Raw genomic sequence first — 22,961 nt, 5'->3', positions numbered from 1 at the left:
GCATTGCAGGCAGATTCTTTACAATCTGAGCCACCAGGGAAAGCAACTATATGCCAATAAAAACTTTAAAAAAAGGATTAAAAAATAAAATACTATATTTAATCAGGATTTTATTTTGTCTATCTATGCACAAATAATTCAGTCTTTTTTTTTATTTAAAGATACCTTTTCTACTTGTGTTTGATTATTTGGGATATTAATATACACAAACACATGCAGATGTATATACACACACTACCCCCCCCACACACATATCTATGCACATACATATAGGGCTGTGCTTAGTCACCCAGTTGTGTCCAGCTCTTTGTGACCCCATGGATTGTAGCCTGCCAGGCTCCTCTGTCCATGGGATTCTCCAGGCAAGAATACTGGAGTGGGTTGCCATGCCCTCCTCCAGGGGATCTTCCCAACCCAGGGATCAAACTCAGGTTTCCTGCGTTGCAGGCAGATTCTTTACTGACTGAGCCACCAGGGAAGCCCACACATACATATATATATATATATATATATATATATATATATATATGTATATATACATATAAACACACACATATATATATATACATATATATATATAAAGTTACCCATCTGACATTTTTAAATTACATCCAAGGAGCATATACAATCTAAGGGGTTAACAACAATTAGAAAACGAATTTTCTACTTGGTTTTAAAGTTAACATCCTGAATACTAATAATTGTACTTAAAATTACTGCAACAATATTAGTTTGTGTGTATCCTTTACTTATGTATTGTTTTGACCAAATAAGATATAATTTGTTAGGGAAACAATCAGTATCTTGTTTGTTTGCTACCAAACTTAATTTTAATCAAATAATTGACTCAACAGGGTTCTAAATAACCCCTGGGGGAAATATTGTGAAAAATCACTTAGATGGAATAAACACAAAGTCTCAGGGTGTGTGGAAACAAGGCTATAGATCTTATCTAAAATGAATTAAAGTAAGCACTGAGGTATAATGAGGTATTTATCGAAGGAAGCAGCTTGATATCTGAAATGTTCCTTACAGCAACCCTAGAAATGCTGTGAAAATCAGGCAGAGACTCAGCTACTCTCTAATCTATGAATTCAGTGTTAGGATTCTGAGGGTTTGCTTTTTCAGTTCAGTTCAGTTCAGTTCAGTCGCTCAGTCATGTCCGACTCTCCGCGACCCCATGAATCACAGCACGCCAGGCCTTCCTGTCCATCACCAACTCCCGGAGTTCACTCAAACTCATGTCCATAGAGTCGGTGATGCCATCCAGCCATCTCATTCTCCGTCGTCCCCTTCTCCTCCCACCCCCAACCTTTCCTAGCATCAGAGTCTTTTCCAGTGAGTCAACTCATCGCATGAGGTGGCCAAAGTATTGCAGCTTCAGCTTTAGCATCAGTCCTTCCAATGAACACCCAGGATTGATCTCCTTTAGAATGGACTGGTTGGATCTCCTTGCGGTACAAGGGACTCTCAAGAGTCTTCTCCAACACCTTTGTTTTATTCAGCATACTGAAAAGAGCTCCTGCTTCTATACCTTATTCTCCTTTCTTTAGAATTATTCTCTTCACTCCTCTCTCTTGACCTCATAAGAACAGATTGAAGAATACTCCTCAAAAACCATTAAATCATGTCAATGAAATATCTGTCTATATAAAAGTATATATCGGTGCTGCTTTAGTAATGCAGACATTGAAATTCAAATGACAGAGAAGGCTAGAATGGACGCTAAAAAAGGATGATGTTCAAATTCATGAGGTGTTTCCTATTTATGTCAAATATTTGTTGTTGTTTAGTCTCTAAGTCAAGTCTGAATCTTTGTGAACTGCAGCACACCAGGCTTCCCTGTCCTTCACTATCTCCAGAGTTTGCTCAAACTCATGTCCATTGAGTCAGGGTTGCCACCTATCCATCTCATCCTGCAACCCCCTTCTTCTCCTGCCCTCAGTCTTTGCCATGTTCAAGGTTTTTTCCAATGGGTTGGTTCTTCACATCAGGTGGTCAAACCATTGGAGTTTGCTTCAGTATCAGCCTTTAAATGAATATTCAGGGCTGATTGCCTATAGGAGTGACTGGCTTGATCTCCTTGCTGTCCAAGGGACTCTCAACAGTGTTCTCCAGTATCACAACTCAAAATCATCAATTCTTCAGCTCTCAGTCATTTCTATGGCCCAACTCTCACATCTATACCTGACTATTTGGAAAAACAGCTTTGATTATATGGACCTTTGTTGGCAAATTTAGGTCTCTGCTTTTTAATATGCTGTCAGGTTTGTCACAACTTTTCTTCCAAAGAGTAAGTGTCTTTTAATTTCATGGCTGCGGTCACCATCTGCAGTGATTTTGGAGCCCAAGAAAACAGTCTGTCACTGTTTTCACTTTTTCCCCATTTTTGCCATGAAGTGATGGGATAGAATGTCATTATCTTAATCTTTTGAATGTTGAGTTTTAAGCCAGCTTTTCACTCTCTTCTTTCACCTTCATCAAGAGGCTCTTTAGTTCCTCTTCACTTTCTGCCATCAGTGTGGTATCAAGTGCATATCTGAGGTTGTTAATCTGTCTCCTGACAATCTTGATTCCAGCTTGTGATTCATCCAGCCCAGGATTTCACATAATGTACATTTCATAGAAGTTAAATAAGCAGAGTGACAATGTACAGCCTTGACATACTCCTTTCCCAATTTCGAACCAGTCCATTGTTACATGTAAGTTTTTAACTGTTGCTTCTTGACGTGCATACAGGTTCCTCAGGAGACAGGTAAGGTGGTCTGGTAGTCACATCTCTTTAAGAATTTTCAACAGTTTATTGTGACCCACACAATCAAAGGTTTTAGCATGGTCTCAATTAAGCAGAAGTAAATGGTTTTCTGGAATTCTCTTGCTTTTTCAATGATCCAATGGATGTTGACAATTTGATTTCTGGTTCCCGTTTCCATTCTAACTCCAGCTTGTACATCTCCAGGTCCTTTGTTCACACACTGTTGAAACCTAGCTTGAAGGATTTGAGCATTACATAACTAGCATGTGAAATGAGCACACCTGTCCAACAGATGCTGATTGCAGCTAGGAAATTAAAAGACGCTTACTCCTTGGAAGGAAAGTTATGACCAATCTAGATAGCATATTAAAAAGCAGAGACATTACTTTGCCAATAAAGGTCCGTCTAGTCAAGGCTATGGTTTTTCCCGTGGTCATGTATGGATGTGAGAGTTGGACTGTGAAGAAAGCTGAGCACCGAAGAATTGATGCTTTTGAACTGTGGTGTTGGAGAAGACTCTTGAGAGTCCTTTGGACTGCAAGGAGATCCAACCAGTCTATTCTAAAGGAGATCAGTCCTGGGTGTTCATTGGAAGGACTGATGCTAAAGCTGAAACTCCAATACTTTGGCCACCTCTTGAAAGAGTTGACTCACTGGAAAAGATTCTGATGCTGGGATGGATTGTGGGCAGGAGGAGAAGGGGACGACAGAGAATGAGATGGCTGGATGGCATCACCGACTCTGTGGACATGAGTTTGAGTGAACTCCGGGAGTTGATGATGGACAGGGAGGCCTGGCGTGCTGTGATTCATGGGGTCACAAAGAGTTGGATACGACTGAGCGACTGAACTGAACTGAACTGAAAACTTTTTTGTATAGCTCTTCTGTGTATTCTTGTTACCTCTTCTTAATCTCTTCTGCTTCTGCTAGGCCCTTGCTTTTCCTGTCCTTTATTGTGCCCCTCTTTGCATAAAATGTTCCCTTGGTGTCTCCAATATTCTTGAAGAGATCTCTAGATTTTCCCATTCTACTGTTTTCTTTTATTTCTTTGCATTGTTCACTTAAGGCAGCTCTCTTATCTCTCCTTGCTATTCCCTGGAATTCTGCCTTCAGATGGGTGTATCTTTCCCTTTCTCCTTTGCCTTTTTCTTTTCTTCTTTACTCAGCTATTTGTAAGGCCTCCTCAGACAACCACTTTGCCTTCTTGCATTTCTTTTCCTTTGGGATGATTTTGGTCACCACCTCTTTACAATGTTATGAACCTCCGTCCGTAGTTCTTCAGGCACTCTATCTACCAGATCTAAATCCTTGAATCCATTCATCATCTCTACTGCATAATCACAAGAGATTTGATTTAGGTCATTTCTGAATGGTCTACTGGTTTTCCCTACTTTCTTCCATTTAAGCGTGTATTTTGCAATAAGGAGCTCATGATCTGAATCAGGTCAGCTCCAGGTGTTGCTTTTGCTGGAGTATATAGAGCTTCTCCATATTCAGCTGTAAAGAATATAATATATCTGATTTCAGTATTGACCATCTGGTGATGTCCATGTGTAAAGTCGTCTCTTGTGTTGTTGGAAAAGGGTGTTTGCTATGACCAGTGGGTTCTCTTGACAAAACTGTTAGCCTTTGCCCTGCTTCATTCTGTACTCCAAGGCCAAATTTGCCTGTTACTCCAGGTCTCTTGAATTCCTACTTTTCCACTCCTATCCTGTATGATAAAAACAGCATCTTTTTGTGGTGTTAGTTCTAGAAGGTCTTGTAGGTCTTCATAGACCTGGTCCACTTCAGTTTCTTTGGCATTGGTGGTTGGGGTACAGACTGGGGTACAGTCCTAGCATAGGACTTTACTTTCACCACCAGACACATTCACAGCTGAGTGTAGTGTCTGCTTTGGCTCAGCCTCTCCATTCTTTTTGGAGCTATTTCTCTGCTCTTCCCTAGTAGCATATTGGACACCTACTGACCTGGGGGGCTCATCTTCCAGTGTCATATCCTTTTTGCCTTTTCATACTGTTCATGGAATTCTCAAGGTAAGAATATTGGAGTGGTTTCCCATTTAATTCTCCACTGGTCCATGTTTTGTCAGAACTCTCCACCATGACCCGTCCATCTTTGGTGGTCAAGCACGGTAGGGCTCATAGCTTTATTGAGTTACATAAGGCCATGTGATCATTTTGGTTAGCTTCCTCTGATTATGGTTTTTATTTTAGAGCCTATGGAATTCTATTTCTTGTTATTTCTGTCTGCCTACTGATGGAGGGGGATGAGGCTCATGTAAACTTCCTGATGGGAGGGACTGGCTGTGGAGAAAGTTGGATCTTGCTCTGCTGGTCAGGGCCCTGCTCAATAAATCTTTAATCCAATTGTCTGCTGATGGGTGGGGCTGTACTCCTGCCCTGTTAGTTGTTTGAACTGAGGCAATCCAGTCCTGGAGTCTACAGGCTCTATGGCAGGGCTTATGGCGACCTGCAAGAGGGCTTGTGCCAACACACACCTCCCAGGACTGCTGCTGCTGTCCCTGCAGCAGGCCACTGCCAGCCCACACCTCCACAGGAAACCCTCAGACACTGACAAGCAGGTCTATCTCAGTCTCTTGTGGGGTCACTGCTCCTTTCCTGTGGGTCCTGGGTACACACATGGTTTTGTCTGCGTCCTCCAAGAGTCTCTGTTTCGCCAGTCCTGTAGAAGTTCTGTAATCAAATCCCACTGTCCTTGAAATTCAGATTCCCTGGGAGTTCCCAGTTCCTTTGCCAGATCCCCAGGTGGGAAAGTTTGATGTGATGCCTAGACTGTTATCAAATATATTCAGCAAAAAAATAAATAAATAAGATGCATGATCAGCAGCTTATTTACCTGCTGAGAAAATGAATGAATGTCCAGGTGAATAAAGTTAGTTGAGATTCTGAGCCTCAGTTTCCTCCAGGGCAAATGGAAACAACAATGGCACCCTCCCTACATACATGACAAGTTTTCCATGATGCCAAGCAGCTGTAGGCACAATAACATTTCACAAAATCTCAGGTATGATATAATTATTCCATGAAGATTACAAGGATCACCACTGACAGGAATAATCAGCTTCTAAAACTCTCCTAGGAAGTTTATTTCATCAGAATGAATAGTTCAAATTCTTGCAAAATTTTAGTTTTATGAGTCTTTCTTTATATCTAGTATTTTCTCAAAACATAGCAAGGTTCTGAATCTTCTAAAAGGAAAAAACCGATGCACTTACATATTTTCCTAAAATTGTGTCAGGTACTTTATTTAGAAGAAATGTGTTTCAATCAGGCCAGGGCCAGGTAAAGTGCTGAAGGCCATAAAAAGAGTGCAGGCTCCCTGCTGTCCTTCTCTGTGTGTTCCTCTTGTTTCTTAGAGAGCCATGCTTGTCAGGAAAATAACTTGCTCATAAATGAACTGAAATCAGTGCAAGGTTGACAGTAAGTGTTATTACTCTTACTATTATTTTCTTTTGCATTTCAACCTAAAAGATGGCACTGGGGAAGAGAATAGCTGTACACAGGTTTTAAACCAGTTTCCACAAAGTAAGAGCCGTAGAGAAGAGACCATCTGCTGCGTCAGTCTCTGTGCAAACATCAGCACATACACAGCTTTGTCTACTGATGTTGGGCTGTGTCTCCCACACCTCAGAAGACGGGATCTACCATTTTAAATGCTGTGTTACAACACACGGCCAGTTTGTACAGGATGTTGCATTCTGGTCTTGGGCATTTACAAAGCATTCTATTTTTTTTCTGGTGCTTTTGAAATCATGTATATAAAACAAAGTTTTCAGCTTGTATAAATGATTTATTTTCATTCTTTTCTTATGGCACCAATTATACCAGAAAGTTTATGATGATACATTTTTAGCTTCATTGTGTTTTTGATGAGAATGAAACTACAATAATTCAACAATAAAAATACAATTGGTTAATTAAAACCAGAATAAAAAAAATAATAAGGAAAACTTTTTTTCAGTGCTTTTTATTATTCTACAAGCATTGCATTCAAATATGTATTTTTTAAAACAATCTCAATCTGGAATAAATTTTACTAAGGACGAGATTTCTTACACTGTTTGTAGAAGCTGACAGAAAACAGGCAGAAAAGATGCTGATGTGTTCATGTTGTTGTTCAGTTTCTAAGCAAGTCTTTGTCATCCCCATGGACCGCAGCCCACCAGGCTCCGCTATCCCCGGGATTCTCCAGGCAAGAACCCTGGAGTGGCTTGCCGTTTGAGATGAAAGCAATTGTGTGATAGTCTGAACATTCTTTGGCATTGCCTTTCTTTGGGAAATGAAATGAAAACAGACCTTTCCCAGTCCCATGGCCATTGTTGAGTTTTCCAAATTTGCTGGGATACTGAGTGGCAGCACTTTCACAGTATCATCTTTTAGTATTTGAAATAGGTCAACTGGAATTTCATCACCTCCACTAGCTTTGTTTGTAGTGATGTTTCCTAGGGTCCACTTGACTTTGCACTACAGTATGTCTGGCTTTAGGTGTGTGATCACACCATCATGGTTATCCGGGCCATTAAGAACTTTTTTGTATAGTTCTTCTGTGTATTCCTGCCACCTCTTCTTAATATCTTCTGCTTCTGTTAGTTCCATATCATTCCTATCCTTTATTGTGCCCGTCTTTGCAGGAAGTGTTTCCTTGGTATCTCTAATTTTCTTGATGAGATCTCTAGCTTTTCCCGTTCTATTGTTTCCCTTTATTTCTTTGCATTGATCACTTAGGAAGGCTTTCTTATCTCTCCTGGCTATTCTTTGGAACTCTGCATTCAGATGGATATATTTTTCCTTTTCTTTTTTGACTTTCACTTCTCTTCTTTTCTCAACTATTTGTGAGGCCTCCTCAGACAACCATTTTGCCTTTTTGCATTTCTTTTTCTTGGGGATGGCTTTGGTCACTGCCTCCTGTACAATCTTACATAGTTGTAACTTTGTACGACTGTCATTGTACAGTTTTCAATTTTGTACAAGCTGTCACTGTAACTCTGTGCATAGTTCTTCAGGCAGTCTATCTGCCTGACTTTGTACAACTGTCATTGTACTTTGTACAACTGTCTTTATACAAAGACAGTTTTGTACAACTTCATTGTACTTTTGTATAGCTTTGTACAGTTGTACTTTGTATAGCTTTATACAACTGTCATTGTGTATTTTGTAATTTTGTTACAACTGTCATTGTAACTCTCTCCATAGCTCTTCAGGCAGTCTATCAAATCTAATCCCTTGGATCTATTTGTCACTTCCACTCTGTAATCATAAGGGATTTGATTCAGGTCATACCTGAATGGTCTAGTGGTTTTCCCTACTTTCTTCAGTTCAAGTGAATTTTGCAATAAGGAGTTCATGATCTGAGCCACAGTCAGCTCCTGGTCTTGTTTTTGCTGACTCTATAGAGCTTCTCTATCTTTGGCTACAAAGAATATAATCAATATGATTTCAGTATTGACCATCTGGTGATGTCCATGTGTAGAGTCATCTCTTGTGTTTTTGGAAGAGTATGTTTGCTATGACCAGTGTGTTCTCTTGGCAAAACTCTGTTAGTTTTGCCCTGCTTCATTTTGTACCCCAACACAAAATGTGCCTGTTATTTACTCCAGGTATCTCTTGACTTCCTACTTTTGCCATCTAGTGCCCTATGATTAAAAGGACATCTTTTTTGGTGTTAGTTCTAGAAGGTCTTGTAGCTTCTCATAGAACTGTTCAACTTCCGCTTCTTTGGCATTAGTGGTTTGGGCATAGACTTGGATTACTGTGATATTGAATGGTTTGCCTTGGAAATGAACTGAGATCATTCTGTGTTTTTTAGATTTCACTCAAGTACTGGATTTCATACTCTTTCATTGACTCTGATGGCTAATCCATTTAGTCTAAGGGATTCTTGCCCACAGTCACGGATATAACGGTTATCTAAATTAAATTAGCTCATTCTGGTCCATTTTAGTTCACTGATTGCTAAAATGTCAATATTCACTCTTGCCATCTCCTGTTTGACCACTTCCATTTTACCTTGATTCATGGACCTAACATTCCAAGTTCCTATGCAATAATTTTCTTTACAGCATTGGTTTTCCATCATCAGTCACAACCACAACTTTGAGTTGTTTTGCTTTGGCTCAGCCTCTTCATTTTTTCTGGAGCTATTTTTCCACTCTTTTGCAGTAGCATGTTGGGCACCTATTGACCTGGGGAGTTCATATTTCCAGTGTCAAATTTTTTTGCCTTTTCATACTGTTCATGGGGTTCTCAAGGCAAGAACACTGAAGCGGTTTGCCATTCCCTTCTCCAAAACCCAAACTTTATCTGTCAATTAAAGGCTTTCAAATCATAACTCAAGAATATAGTGAGAATCTTAAGATCTTCCAGTAACTCTTGCCCTCAAGGGCTAGCAAGTAATTATCTTCTGCTTTTTAAACTATAGCATGTGCCAACATTTAGAATATGCCCTTACATTCTGGTTACCATATCTCTGAAAGAGTATGAAAAATTGAATGTGAGAAACCAATGCTAAATACTCAGGAAAGTTGCAAGCTGATTGCTAAATATAGTCAATGTAAGTGATTAAATAATGTAAACTTAAAATTAAAGCAATTATATTAAAAATAGAGGTAATAGCTACTCAGATCTCATACATTTCTAATTATTTTACTGTATTTGACATTCTTCTGCACTCCTGAAGTATTGCCTGGTGAAAATATTACACAAGAGAGGACTAATACCCATCTCTTCCCAATGTCATATCCAGTGACTCTATGTGGATAGCTAGGTATTGGTCAGCGTGGAAGAGTTTAGACCAAACAGATTAGAGAATGCTATAAATTAAGTTCTTCTACTCAACTGGCTGTTAACAATTTACCAGCATACAACTGAGTTTAAGAGATCTAAAGAAAATACCCACTCCATTTCCAGAATCAGTTTCATAGTTTTCACTTCAAGAAGACTTTACCAGCCACTCCACTCCAGCGAGAGTCAATTATTTTTTCTCTTCTTTATTCTTATGCAGATAAATATCCTTTATCTTTATCCTTTTGCAGATAATGCAAAACTTGTATTTCAATTCAATTCTCTACTTCAGAACAACCTTGATTTATCCACTACATCTTTTTATTGTTTGTTTTTTTTTTTCTCCAACAAATTATATCTGCTTTACTTAGCTGGATATCAAAATATTTTGCCCCAAATCTTAATATTATAGGATATTCATTGAATTTAAGCTAGAAGTTTGTGTCATTGTATTTAATACTATTTATTGAGTTTAAATGTGACAGATAATACTAGGATACTGTGTTTTAGAAAATTTAGAAAAATGTAAAGTTTGGTTTCACATGATTGAAAACCATGGTCAAATCTCATGTGAACATGCTTGAAATAAGAGCATAAAGTTTATTCTATTTTTAGTTTAATGATGACTTATTCTAAACATAGAAACAAACAACTTTAAAATTATACATTTACTCTTCTTAATAACTCTTTCATACTTATTCTTATTTAGATGTACATTTTGGAGTTTTCTTCCCAAATGATGTGCATATATTCTATCTTCTTACTTGCCATCCAAAATTAGACTGCACTATTCTATTTATGGGGTCGCAAAGAGTCGGACACGACTGAGCAACTGAACTGAACTGAACTGATTCTATTTCTATATTTTGATCTCTTTCAAGTCCAGTTTTGGATAATGACACAGATGGTAGAGTCATAACAGTGCAGCTCGGCATAGCCACCCTCATTGTGAATAACACAGATCATATTTCATGCTGACTCTAGGATTTCCATCAAAACATTTATTATATTCTCTATTTCCATATACTTTAAGCAGTTTCAGATTCTTTATTTGGATTCAAAGCAAGGGAGAAAAGAACTTGGCCAAATTTTAGCCTTAAACTACCTTTGGAATAAAGTGCAATAAGCCAGTTCATTTTTGGAACTGACATTTCTAGATTCAGGCAGACTTCACTTAAAAGGATCAGCATATGGTGAGCATGTAAACTGATGCAGCTGCCACAGAAAAATCTGTATGGAGGTTCCTCAAAAATATAAAAATAGAACCACATGATCCAGCAGTCCCAATTCTGGATGCACATCCCAAGGAAGTGAACTCACGTAAATCTGCACCACCATGTTCACTGCATCACTATTCACAATGACCAAGACATGGAAATGGATGGATAAAGAAAAATGTGAGGGTATAATGTGCATGGTGACTGTGCCCAATAACAACGTATATTTGAAAGTTGCTGAGAAAGGAGATCTTCAAAATTCACACCACAAAAATAACAGTAAGTGTGTGAAGTGATAGAGTTGACAAAACATGGTCCATTGTAGAAAGGAAAGGCAAACCACTCCAGTATTCTTGCCAGGAGAACCCCACGAACAGAATGAAAGGCAAAAAGATATGACACTGGAAGATGAGCCCCCCAGGTCAGAAGGTGTTCAATAGCGAAACAGTGAAGGGTAATTACTAATAGCTCTAGAAAGAATGAAGTGGCTGGGCCAAAGTCGAAATGACTCTAGTTGTGGATGTGTCTTGTGGTGAAAGTAAAGTCCAGTGCTATAAAGAACAATATTGCCAAGGAACCTAGAATGTTAGGTCCACAAATCAAGGTAAATTGGATGTGGTCAGGCAGGAGATGACAAAAGTGAACATCGACATCTTAGCAATCAATGAACTAAATGGATGTGAATGGACAAATTTAATTTAGATGACCATTATATCTACTACCATGGGCAAGGATCCCTTAGAAGAAATGGAGTAGGCCTCATAGTCAACAAAAGAGTATGAAATGCAGTACTTGGGTGCAATCTCAAAAACAACAGAATGATCTCAGTTCATTTCCAAGGCAAACCATTCAATAGCACAGTAATCCAAGTCTATGCCCCAACCACTGATGCCAAAGAAGCTGAAGCAGACCGGGTCTGTGAAGACCTATAAGACCTTCTAGAATTAACACCATAAAACGATGTCTTTTTCAGCATAGGGGGTGGGAAGGCAAAAGCAGGAAGCCAGGCGATACCTGGAGTTAATAGGCAAGTTTGGCCTTGGAGTACAAAATAAAGCAGGGCAAAGGCTAACAGAGTTTTGTCAAGAGAAGTCACTGGTAATAAAAAACACCCTTTTTCAACAACACAAGAGACAACACTATACATGGACATCGCCAGATGGTTAATACCAAAATAAGATTTATTATATTCTTTGAGCTGAAGATGGAAAAGCTCTATACAGTCAACAAAAACAAGACCTGGAGCTTACTGGCTCAGATCATAAGTTCCTTATTGCAAAATTCAGGCTTAAATTGAGGAAAGTAGGGAAAAATAGTAGACCATTCACGTATGAGCTAAATCAAATCCCTTCTGATTATGCAGTAGAAGTGACAAACAGATTCAAGGGATTAGATCTGGTAGACAGAATGTCTGAAAAACTATGGATGGAGATTCTTAACACTGCACAGGAGGTGGTGACCAAAACCATCCCCCAGAAAAAGAAATACAAGAAGGCAACATGGTTATTTAAGGAGGCTTTACAAATAACTAAGGAAAGAAAAGAAGTGAAAAGCAAAGGAAAATGGGAAATACATACCCAACTGAAGAAAGATTTCCAGAGAATAACAAGGAGAGAAAAGAAAGCCTTCTTGAATGAGCAGTGCAAAGAAATAGAGGAAGACAATAGAATGGGAAAGACTAGAAATATCTTCAAGAAAATGAGAGATACCAAGGGAAAATTTCCTGCAAAGATAGGCATGATAAAGGGCAGAAATAGTAAGGAGTTAACAGAGGCAGAAGAGATTAAGAAGAGGTTGCAAGAATACACAGAAGAACTGTACAAGAAGAGTCTTAATGATACTGATAACCATAATGGTGTGGTCACTCACGTAGAGCCAGACATCCTGGAGTGTGAAGTCAAGTGGGCCTTAGAAAGCATTACTGCAAACAAAGCTAGTGGAGGTGATGGAATTCTAGCTGAACTATTTAAAATCCTAAAAGATATTGTTAAAGTGTTGTATTCAATATATCAGCAAATCTGGAAAACTCAGCAGTGGACACAGGACTGAAAAAGGTCAGTTTTCATTCCAATACCAAAGAAGGAAAATGCCAAAGAATGTTCAAACTACTGTACAATTGTACTCATGCAAGCAAGGAAATGCACAAACCACTACAAGCTAGGCTCTAACAGTATGTGAACCAAGGACCTCCAGATGTACAGAGGAAACAGAGATCAAACTGCTGACATTCACTGGATAAAAGAGAAAGCTAGGGAATTCCTGAAAAAAACATCTATTCGTGCTTCATTGACTCTGCTAAAGCCTTTGACTGTGTGGATCACAACAAACTGTGGAAAATTCTTAAAGAGATGGGAATACAAGACCACCATACTTGCCTCCTGAGAAACCTGTATGCAGTTAAAAGGCGACAGTTAGGACCTCACCTGGAACAATGGACTGGCTTCAAGGCTGTATATTATCACCCTGCTTATTTAACTTATAAGCAGAGTACCTCATGAGGAATGCCAGACTGGATGTATCACAAACTGGAATCGAGATTTCCAGGAGAAACATCAGCAACCTCAAACATACAGATGATACCATTCTAATGGCAGAAAGCAAAGAGGAACTAAAGAGTCTCTTGATGAAGGTGAAGGAGGAGAGTGAAAAAAGTAGCCTAAAACTCAACATTCATAAAAACTAACTTAATGGCATCCAGTCCTATCACTTCATGGCAAATATAAGGGGGAAAAGTAGAAGAGTGACAGATCTTATTTTCTTGGGCTACAAAATCACTATGGACAATGACTGCAGGCATGAAATAAAAAAGGTGCTTTCTTCTTGGAAAGAAAGCTATGACAAACCTAGACAACATATTAAAAAGCAGAGACATTATTTTGCTATCAAAGGTGTGTATAGTCAAAGCTATGGTTTTTCCAGTTGTCATGTAAGGTTGTGAGCGTTGGACCATAAAGAAGGCTGAGTGCCAAGTAACTGATGCTTTCGAACTGTGGTTATGGATAAGACTCTTGAGAGTTCCTTGGACTACACGGAGATCAAACCAGTCATTCCTTATGAAAATAAACCCTAAATATTCATTGGAAGGACTGAAGCCGAAGTTCCAATACTTGACCATCTGATGCAAAGACCCAACTCTTTGGAAAAGACCCTGACACTGGAAAGGATTGAAGGCAGAAGAAGGGGGTGACAGAGGATGAGATGGTTGAATGGCATCACCAACTCAATGGACTGAATTTGAACAAACTTTGGGAGATACCGAAGGACAGAGGAACCTGGCATGCTGCAGTCCATGGGGTCACAGAGAGTTGGACGTGACTTAGCGACTGAACAACAGCAACCACATGGACTTGTTAACTAACATTATACTGATGATCATTTTGCAAAATACACCTACATCAAACCACTACCTTGTATTTGTACATCATCTTATGTCAATTACATCTCAATAAATACGGAAAGAAAGAAGGATCAACATAAATCAAGCCTGCTTTCTGAAGTAAAAATAAGAGATCTGTTCATTATAAATTAAATGAATTTTAGGAGCCAGTCTTTTGATGACAGTTTTTCAGGGACATTTGATTTGACTGATAAAATCTGATTCCAAGCTTGATAAGTGAAGCCATCATTCTTATTCTTTTAGCTAAAAGATGGGTACAAAATAAAGTTGTCTGGGGGCTAATTTCACTCACTGTGTTGAACTGAATGACTCAGCAGCCTAATTGTCTTTTGCAGGATAGAAATTCTACCATGGTGACACTATTATTTGGTGCTAAGTTTGGGTTTGTTTCTACAGAGTCAGATGTGGCTCATCTGTTTGAATTCTGGGTTTCATGGATAATGACAGCGGCTTGGAGTGCGCTTTGGAAAGGCACTCATAAAACGTCTGCCTTTTGTAGGTAGCAATGTGACCTTAGGGAAGAGCCTCAAAGTCCCTTAGTTTGTTTTTGCTTTTGCAAAACAGGAGGAAAGACCACATAAATTATAAGATTGGCTTCTGGGCTGGTTCTTTCTATCTGGTGGCATACTGAGGAATTTTTAATGAAAGTGTCTTTTCCATATTTTGCAGAAATGTATTCAAATGTATGAACAGTAGACTAATCAGTGAAATGTGGGTGAAGGGCTAAAGAATTATACTGAAGCACATTACACTATAAAATATCCATTTGAGTCCAATAAAATACAGGATCCCATTTAGATTTAAAGCTATGACTACAAATGTGACCTAATCACACTTCTCTCCTTGAAGAAACTGCATACGGTATAGGGGGTCTATGTCCTGGTGTGCCGGGAACTGTCCCAATTTAGACCTGCTGTTGTTATGTCCAATCTAACAATTATAGCAAGCAAAAAACATCCCAGGTTTGGAGAATAAAATATAGTTACCCTGTGGACATCAGATGAAGGAACTGTCAGCGGCTGTCTCCTGTTCATAGATGGGTAAGACAAGACAGCAACTATCATAGCTGATGGAGAACAGGGGAACTATATTTAAGGTGGAATCAATTCTGCTTATATTTTAAGCCTATGAATATTACCTTTAAAATAAATTATGAAAGCAGGGTCTTTATTGAGAAAGCTATAAAACTTAAGACATTTACAATGGGAAAATTTTCTGCTTTTATTTTCTTTACTTTTCTTGCAGATATTTTCTGCGGAAGTGCTATTTTTCTTCTGGCTTAAATAGACTGGTCTCTAGGTAATTCTTTAAGGAGCTCAGCCACTTCACAGTATTGTTTACTTGGTGGTTTGCTCTGAAAGCCACATGCTGGGCTGGCAGCAACTTCGACCCCATCTCTCTGATTAATGGCTGATGGTCTCTGCAAACAAACAGCTGTCTTGAAGACAGTAGGATCTTGAGTTATAGTAAAGTCAAGCCTGTAAAAACACTTGACTTCTGCTCCACTTAAGGCTCTACAGAGAGAAGGAACTGGTGGAGTTTTGGCCATCCATCTTGGTCCTCCATCCGCCAGGACAGATGTCTCCATTACCATGGTGATGAGAGACCAATGGACCGTGGAGTCAGTTCCATTCGACACCATTCACTAACCCTTATTTCTCCTTTCTGGTCATTCTCATTGCTTATCCGAACTTTAATACTTCTCCTTTGTATATCTTAAAAGTTTTGTGCTGTGCCATGTCGCTCAGTGGTATCTGACTCTTTGTGACCCCATGGACAGTAGCCCACCAGGGGGTGGGGATTCTGAAATTTTTAATAAAACCCAAAAGTATTTCTTTGCCCACTAAATCTGTTTACAAAGATTTTCAGTGTGTTGGGACCACAGAACACTGAGTCTATATAACTGTTCTAAAGTAACTGCAGCACTTTCAGGTAGAGATTAAATAAAAGGACATAAAAAGGCATAAATTGAGTATAGTGAATATTTGTTGCATGGGTAAGTGAGTGAGTACAACAGTATTTTTATCCAAAATCAGAAATATTGTCTCTTTTGTTTTGAAATGGAATATAACAGAAATGCGAAGCACCAATTTTAAATGTGGTAAGTCTTCAAGTTTTTTTTTCAAAATTCCATTAGAAGGATTGATCTTCTAGCAATATTTAGAAAGATAAGGTAATTATTACAAAGAGGAATTTACCATTCAGTTACCAGACTTGGTTTTTGCTTTGTGAACCTGGGTACCTTGCTGTGAGTCTCAGTTCTATAATGTAAAATGGACATAGTAATTTCTTAGATGGATTGTAAAAATTATTCTTTCTTATATGTGTACAACTTTCTTACAATGCACGTACCTAATAAATATTAGCAACTATTTATAATTATTATATGTAAAATGAAATGGTGGGAGAAAAACTGTTGAGAAAATTCGAGATTTCGAGTGAACTGAAATTTAGTGTTCCTTCTGCAAGATTTCTGTAAGCCACTCTGAATTTTCTTTCCTTCTCAATTAAAAAAAAAAAACAAACACGTAACATTTTATAAGTTCCAGGTGAAACTATAGCATGATGCAAATTTTGACATACTGTAAAGAATACCTTAAAGCTATAAACATCAAGCCATTTGGATAGTGGTAAAATATACAAAATAGAGGAATGGAACAGCGTAGAAAGTCTAGAAATAGACCCAAACAAATATTATAGCCAACTGATCTTTTCTGACAAAGGAGCAAAGGCAATACAATGGAGAAAAGATTGACATTTCCACAGATGGTGCTGGAACAAACGGACATCCACATGCAAAAAATTTAACCTACACACAGATCTTACATTCTTCACAAAAAATTAGCTCAAAATGGACCAAAGACCTCAATGTAAAATGCAAAACTATACAACTCCTAAAAGGTAACAGGAACAACCTAAATGACCTTGGGTTTGGCAGTGACTTTTTAAATATAAATGAAAAAGAATGATCTGTAAAAAACTGAGATGTTGAACTTCATTAAAATTTAAAAGTTCTGCTCTATAATATGAGAATAAGAAACTAAGCCACAGATGTGAAGAAAATACTTACAAATGAAACATCTGATAAAGAACTATTATCCAAAGCATACAAAGAACTCTTAAAACTCAATCGTAGGAAAATCAAGTAGGAAAACTCAAGTAAAATGCGTTAGACATTTGGACAGACACTTCCCAAAGGAAAATATACAGATGAAAAATAGGCATATGGAAAGATACTACATATTATAAATCATCAGGGGAATGAAAATTAAACGACAATGAGATTCCACTACACACTTATTAAAATGGTGAAAATTCAGAACATGGACAACACCAAATGCTGGTGAAAAGGGGGAAGCAACAGAAACTCTTATTCATTGCTGGTGGAAATGCAGGGTGGCACAGCCACTTTGGAAGACCATTTGGTGGTTTCTTACAAAACTAAACCCACTCTCACCACATGACCCAGCAATCGCACTTCTTGGTGTTCACCCGAAGGAGCTGAAAATTCATGTCCACACAAAGACCTGCACATGGGTCTTTACAACCACTTTATTCATCATTGTCAAAACTTAAAAGTAATGAGAATGTTATAAAATGTCATTAATAAGTAACTGCCCACACTATATGTAATATTTTACATGGTGGGGCTGTGGATTAACGGAGTTCTTGCATTAGGAAACAAAATGATAATCAACTTAGAACAGAAATCTCAAATTTGCTAGCCTTGGGCAAAATGCTGGAAAGTGCTTTGCATTGCATGTGGGTAAATACTCACAGTTCTGTTGAGGGGTTTTCAAATGGGAGGGGGGCAGTCCAGTGGATGTCTCAGTCAGCTGTGGGGTGGCGGGGGGGCGGGGCATGTTCCAAATAGGTTTTTGTAATCAAACACCTGTAAGTTAACTAACATTTGCAATGTTCAGTATTAACTAGACTTGATTTAAGGTTATTCCATGATAACATCACTGCCACTCTCAAAATCTCATTTTATTTGGTTTTATTAAGGGATGAATACAGTTGCAGGGAGGTGAAGAGAATTACACATAGTAGTCCAAAGCTGATTTTATCTTTGTTAGGGCTTGTAGATGGGAAATAGTTGGGGAAACAGTGGAAACAGTGTCAGACTTTATTTTTGGGGACTCCAAAATCACTGCAGATGGTGATTACAGCCATGAAATTGAAAGACACTTACTCCCTGGAAGGAAAGTTATGACCAACCTAGATAGCATATTAAAAAGCAGAGACATTACTTTGCCAACAAAGGTCTGTCTAGTCAAGGCTATGGTTTTTCCAGTGGTCGTGTATGGATGTGAGAGTTGGACTGTGAAGAAAGCTGAGCACCGAATAATTGATGCTTTTGAACTGTGGTGTTGGAAAAGACTCTTGAGAGTCCCTTGGACTGCAAGGAGATCCAACCAGTCCATTCTAAAGGAGATCAATCCTGGGTGTTCATTGGAAGGACTGATGCTAAAGCTGAAACTCCAATACTTCGGCCACCTCATGCGACGAGTTGACTCACTGGAAAAGATTCTGATGCTGGGAGGGATTGGGGGCAGGAGGAGAAGGGGACGACAGAGAATGAGATGGCTGGATGGCATCACCGACTCGATGGACATGAGTTTGAGTGAACTCCGGGAGTTGGTGATGGACAGGGAGGCCTGGCGTGCTGTGATTCATGGGGACACAAAGATTCGGTCACGACTGAGCGACTGAACTGAACTGAAGGGCTTGTACAAAGCAGCCTTTAATATGCTTTCCTGTTATGTGATGCAATTCAAATTCTTAAAAGAAATGGATAGCTGTGTTTTTATTTTATAAATTAGCAAATATTGAGGTTTTTAAAGTGGGTGACTTATTTGAATGCATTAATTTTTAAAAACGATTATCACATTTTCATAAAATCAAAGTCAGCTACATTATTTGACTCTGTGTGTGTGTATGTGTGTGTGTTCATGTGCGCACATGCCCGGGGTGCTGAAGGGCCATCTTCAGTGTCGTGGTACTTCTGTGGTGGCTCTTCTGTCTCATCCACCATATCAGTCTCAATAGGGAGAGGTTAAAAACTTCTGGTGTGCAGTCTAGTTTATAATTTCCTTTTGACTATAAATAAACATTTAAAAATTGATATTTCAAAATAAAATGTTCACAGTCTACCTGAATTAAGTGGTGGCTTCATTTTATATGTAACTATGATAAAGATCTGCATATTTTCTGTCTTAACAAAAATAATCACAATGAATATTGCTATTAACTGTCTGTGCACTCTGGGCACTGGGCTAAGTTTGATGTGAACTGTAATAAGTGAATAAAACAACCCTAGGAGGTAGATATTGTCATTAGTATTTCAGATATTAGGAAATTAAAGTTTAATACTACTTTATTTGGTTACTAACTCCTCTTAATTAAAAAAAAAAGGAGGCAGTTATAGTGTTTAAAACAATGGCTAAAGAGAATATATAACTTGAATATTGTCAGAAGGAATTTGAATCTATAATTTATATGGCTTCAAGATCAACACACTCTGGGATTATCTTGACTCTGTTGTTCTTTCATTTCTCTGGGAGGGAGGTCTTCACCCAGATCATAAGCTGGGATACCTGGGTTCAACTGTCATTATTAGAAGAGCCATAACTTACAATCTTTTTTGTCTGGAGCAGACCTCAAATCAACTTTGTAATTCATTACGCGACTCCCTGAGAGAGGTATGATCAATACTTGTGACATCTGTTGGTTCCTATTTTCTCTCTTTATAACAGTAACAGCAGTGCCCAATTGTTTGGGCTAAGACCCCTGGAGCCCACCTCAGAGGTCTCACCAGCAGCCATGTGGCTGTGCATCCTCACTGGTCCCCAGGCACTGCTCTCACATCCCCACATGGATGACTCAGAGCAAACACTCTTCAAGGTGCTTGTCAGCTCACGTGGACCTCATCCCACCCACCCACCCAAAGATTCCTCAGAAGGAACTTTCCTGAGGAAAACACAGGGAGACTTAAAATGAGAAGGGGATGGGAAAGTGAGTGTGTGTGCGTGTGTGTGTGTGTGCCTGCATGCATGTGTGGTTGTTGCCGAAGTGTAGGACAGTGATGCTGGAGAAATACAGGAGGAACAGATCACAGAGAGCCTTCAGGATGTTGTCAAAAAGTAGATTTAGAAGCACAAGAGATCTCTGGAGACTTTGAAACAAGGGTGAACGCCTGATCAGATTAAAATTGTAGAGCTGTAAACTGCAATACTTTGGCCACCTCATGCGACGAGTTGACTCACTGGAAAAGACTCTGATGCTGGGAGGGATTGGGGGCGGGAGGAGATGGAGACAACAGAGAATGAGATGGCTGGACGGCATCACCGACTCTATGGACATGAGTTTGAGTGAACTCCGGGAGTTGGTGATGGACAGGGAGGCCTGGTGTGCTGTGATTTATGGGGTCGCAGAGAGTCGGACACGACTGAGCGACCGAACTGAACTGAATTGAATGAAGAATTTGCAAATTAATGTCCTATACCAAAAACACTTCACGTCCAATAAGAAATGCTGAGTTAACAACAACAAAGGAATCACTCATATTGTCTCATATACTAAGCTTCATTTTAGCAAAATACACTCCAATTAATCCTCGTCATAGACTGAATAGTAACATAAAAATCATGAGAATATTATGATTAGAGTATATCACAGATATATAAGCAAACATTAACAGGGTATCGATTTGTCTGTCTTCCAACAGATAAAAGAAAATTATTATTTTGAAGGATGATAGTACTGGAGAAAAATGTTCACATATTTTACAAGAACATCCAGAGAAGAGATTTTTAGTTTGTCATTTTCATTGCTAAAAGGAGTGAAAAACAGAAATGAAGGTATTCCTTCAACTAAAGCAATCTTAAACATTCCATTGTGATGTAAATAGCATGTAACATAAGACTAAAATTGGGTCAGAACAAGTCATAAATGACTTTTATATGGATTCTAGAAAATTGTGCCTGAAAAAACTGCTTGGCTGGAAGGATAGACTAAAGATAGCTAAACCCTATTCTTAGAGGGTACTGAATACATGATGACTTGGATTTAAATAGTGGATCAATCAGCAAATACTTCTACAGTTTATCAGAGGATACTGTTTATTTCACAGGCTTCCCAAGGGGCACCAGTGGTAAAGAACCTGCCTGCCAATGCAGGAAACATAAGAGAAGTGGGTTTGAACCCTGGGTCGGGATGATCATCGAGGAAGGCATGGCAACTCACTCCGGGATTCTTGCCTGGAGAATCCCATGGACAGAGGAGCCTGGTGGGCTATAGTCCATGAGGTTGCTCACAGAAATTACCACTGTATTCTTTACATGATATATTAACTTAATGCAACTAAGATCTTCTAATTCTTCAGTTCAGTTCAGTTCAGTTCAGTCGCTCAGTCGTGTCCGACTCTCCGCGACCCCATGAATCACAGCACGCCAGGCCTCCCTGTCCCTCACCAACTCCCGGAGTACACTCAAACTCATGTCCACAGAGTCGGTGATGCCATCCAGCCATCTCATTCTCTGTCGTCCCCTTCTCCTCCCGCCCCCAACCTTTCCCAGCATCAGAGTCTTTTCCAGTGAGTCAACTCATCGCATGAGGTAGCCAAAGTATTGCAGCTTCAGCTTTAGCATCAGTCCCTCCAATGAACATCCAGGATTGATCTCCTCTAGAATGGACTGGTTGGATCTCCTTGCAGTATAAGGGACTCTCAAGAGTCTTCTCCAACACCACAGTTCAAAAGCATCGATTCTTCGGCGATCAGCTTTCTTCACAGTCCAACTCTCACATCCATCCATGACCACGGGAAAAACCATTGCCTTGACTAGACGGACCTTGGTTGGCAAAGGAATGTCTGCTTTTTAAAATACTATCAAGGTTGGTCATAACTTTCCTTCCAAGGAGCAAGCGTCTTTTAATTTCATGGCTGCAATCAGCATCTGCAGTGATTTTGGAGCCCAAAAAAATAAAGTCTGACACTATTTCCACTGTTTTTCCATATCTTTAAAAAAATAACATATGAACTAGCCCTTACCAAAAGTACACATAGCTATATGGGATTACTTTGTCCAATGTCAGAAACCTTCAAAGAGTTGTGAAATACTTTTTAAATGTACATCTGCATGACAAAGCTCTAAAGATTTTCTTGGGGCTGGCAGGGGGTATGTGTGGAGAATTTCTTACATAAACTTGGATTTTTACTTAAAGTTATGACATTCCCAGATATATGATTAAAGTATCTTACTTGGATGTCACATGGTGGATACTGTTTTATATGCCTTCCAAACTGACAATTCAATTTACAAAATAGGTGATTTAAACAGGAAAATTGAAGTCCCTATAAAGTATTATAACAATAATTGCAATATAAAGTGCTCACGAAATATGGTGCTTTCCTTTTCCAAAGCACTTTACTAATTAATCTCAGGTTATCTCCTTGACTTTCCATATATTTTTCACTTATTTTAAAACATAACTTCCTTTTCTTTCTGGCATAAACAACTAGTTAGTAATTCTCTCCATCTGCTTCCTCTTTATGAAAATAATGCAATGCATTGAACCCAAGGGATGTGACTAAATAAGTACTATAACAAATAAATAGAATCATTTGCTGTAATTAAATTATCTAATTTAATCCAATTAGTTCAGCAATTAATTTGGAGAGATTAGTTTAAAAAATTGGTGAATACTTCTGAAATTAAATAGCATCATTATATATCATTGATAATTTATACTAAGGCTGTTCCACTTTGCATTCAAGACGAGAGAGTAAGTAA

At 38.8% G+C, this 22,961-nt stretch overlaps 1 protein-coding gene and 1 pseudogene across 1 annotated transcript in view; one reads left to right on the top strand and one right to left on the bottom strand.

Moving 5' to 3' along the window:
- CSMD1 (CUB and Sushi multiple domains 1) overlaps window positions 1–22,961 on the bottom strand; it is a 1,848,896-nt gene that overhangs the window by 682,003 nt on the left and 1,143,932 nt on the right. The window lies entirely within an intron of this gene.
- On the top strand, window positions 1,672–1,770 carry LOC148773783 (U6 spliceosomal RNA; annotated as a pseudogene).

This window comes from Moschus berezovskii, chromosome 26 (genome assembly GCF_049115385.1).
Source record: "Moschus berezovskii isolate FMDL1 chromosome 26, NW_MosBer_1.0, whole genome shotgun sequence".
NCBI classification, from domain to species: Eukaryota; Metazoa; Chordata; class Mammalia; order Artiodactyla; family Moschidae; genus Moschus; species Moschus berezovskii.
Note: the sequence above shows the minus strand (reverse complement) of the source record. Positions and strands in the feature narration are given on the sequence as shown.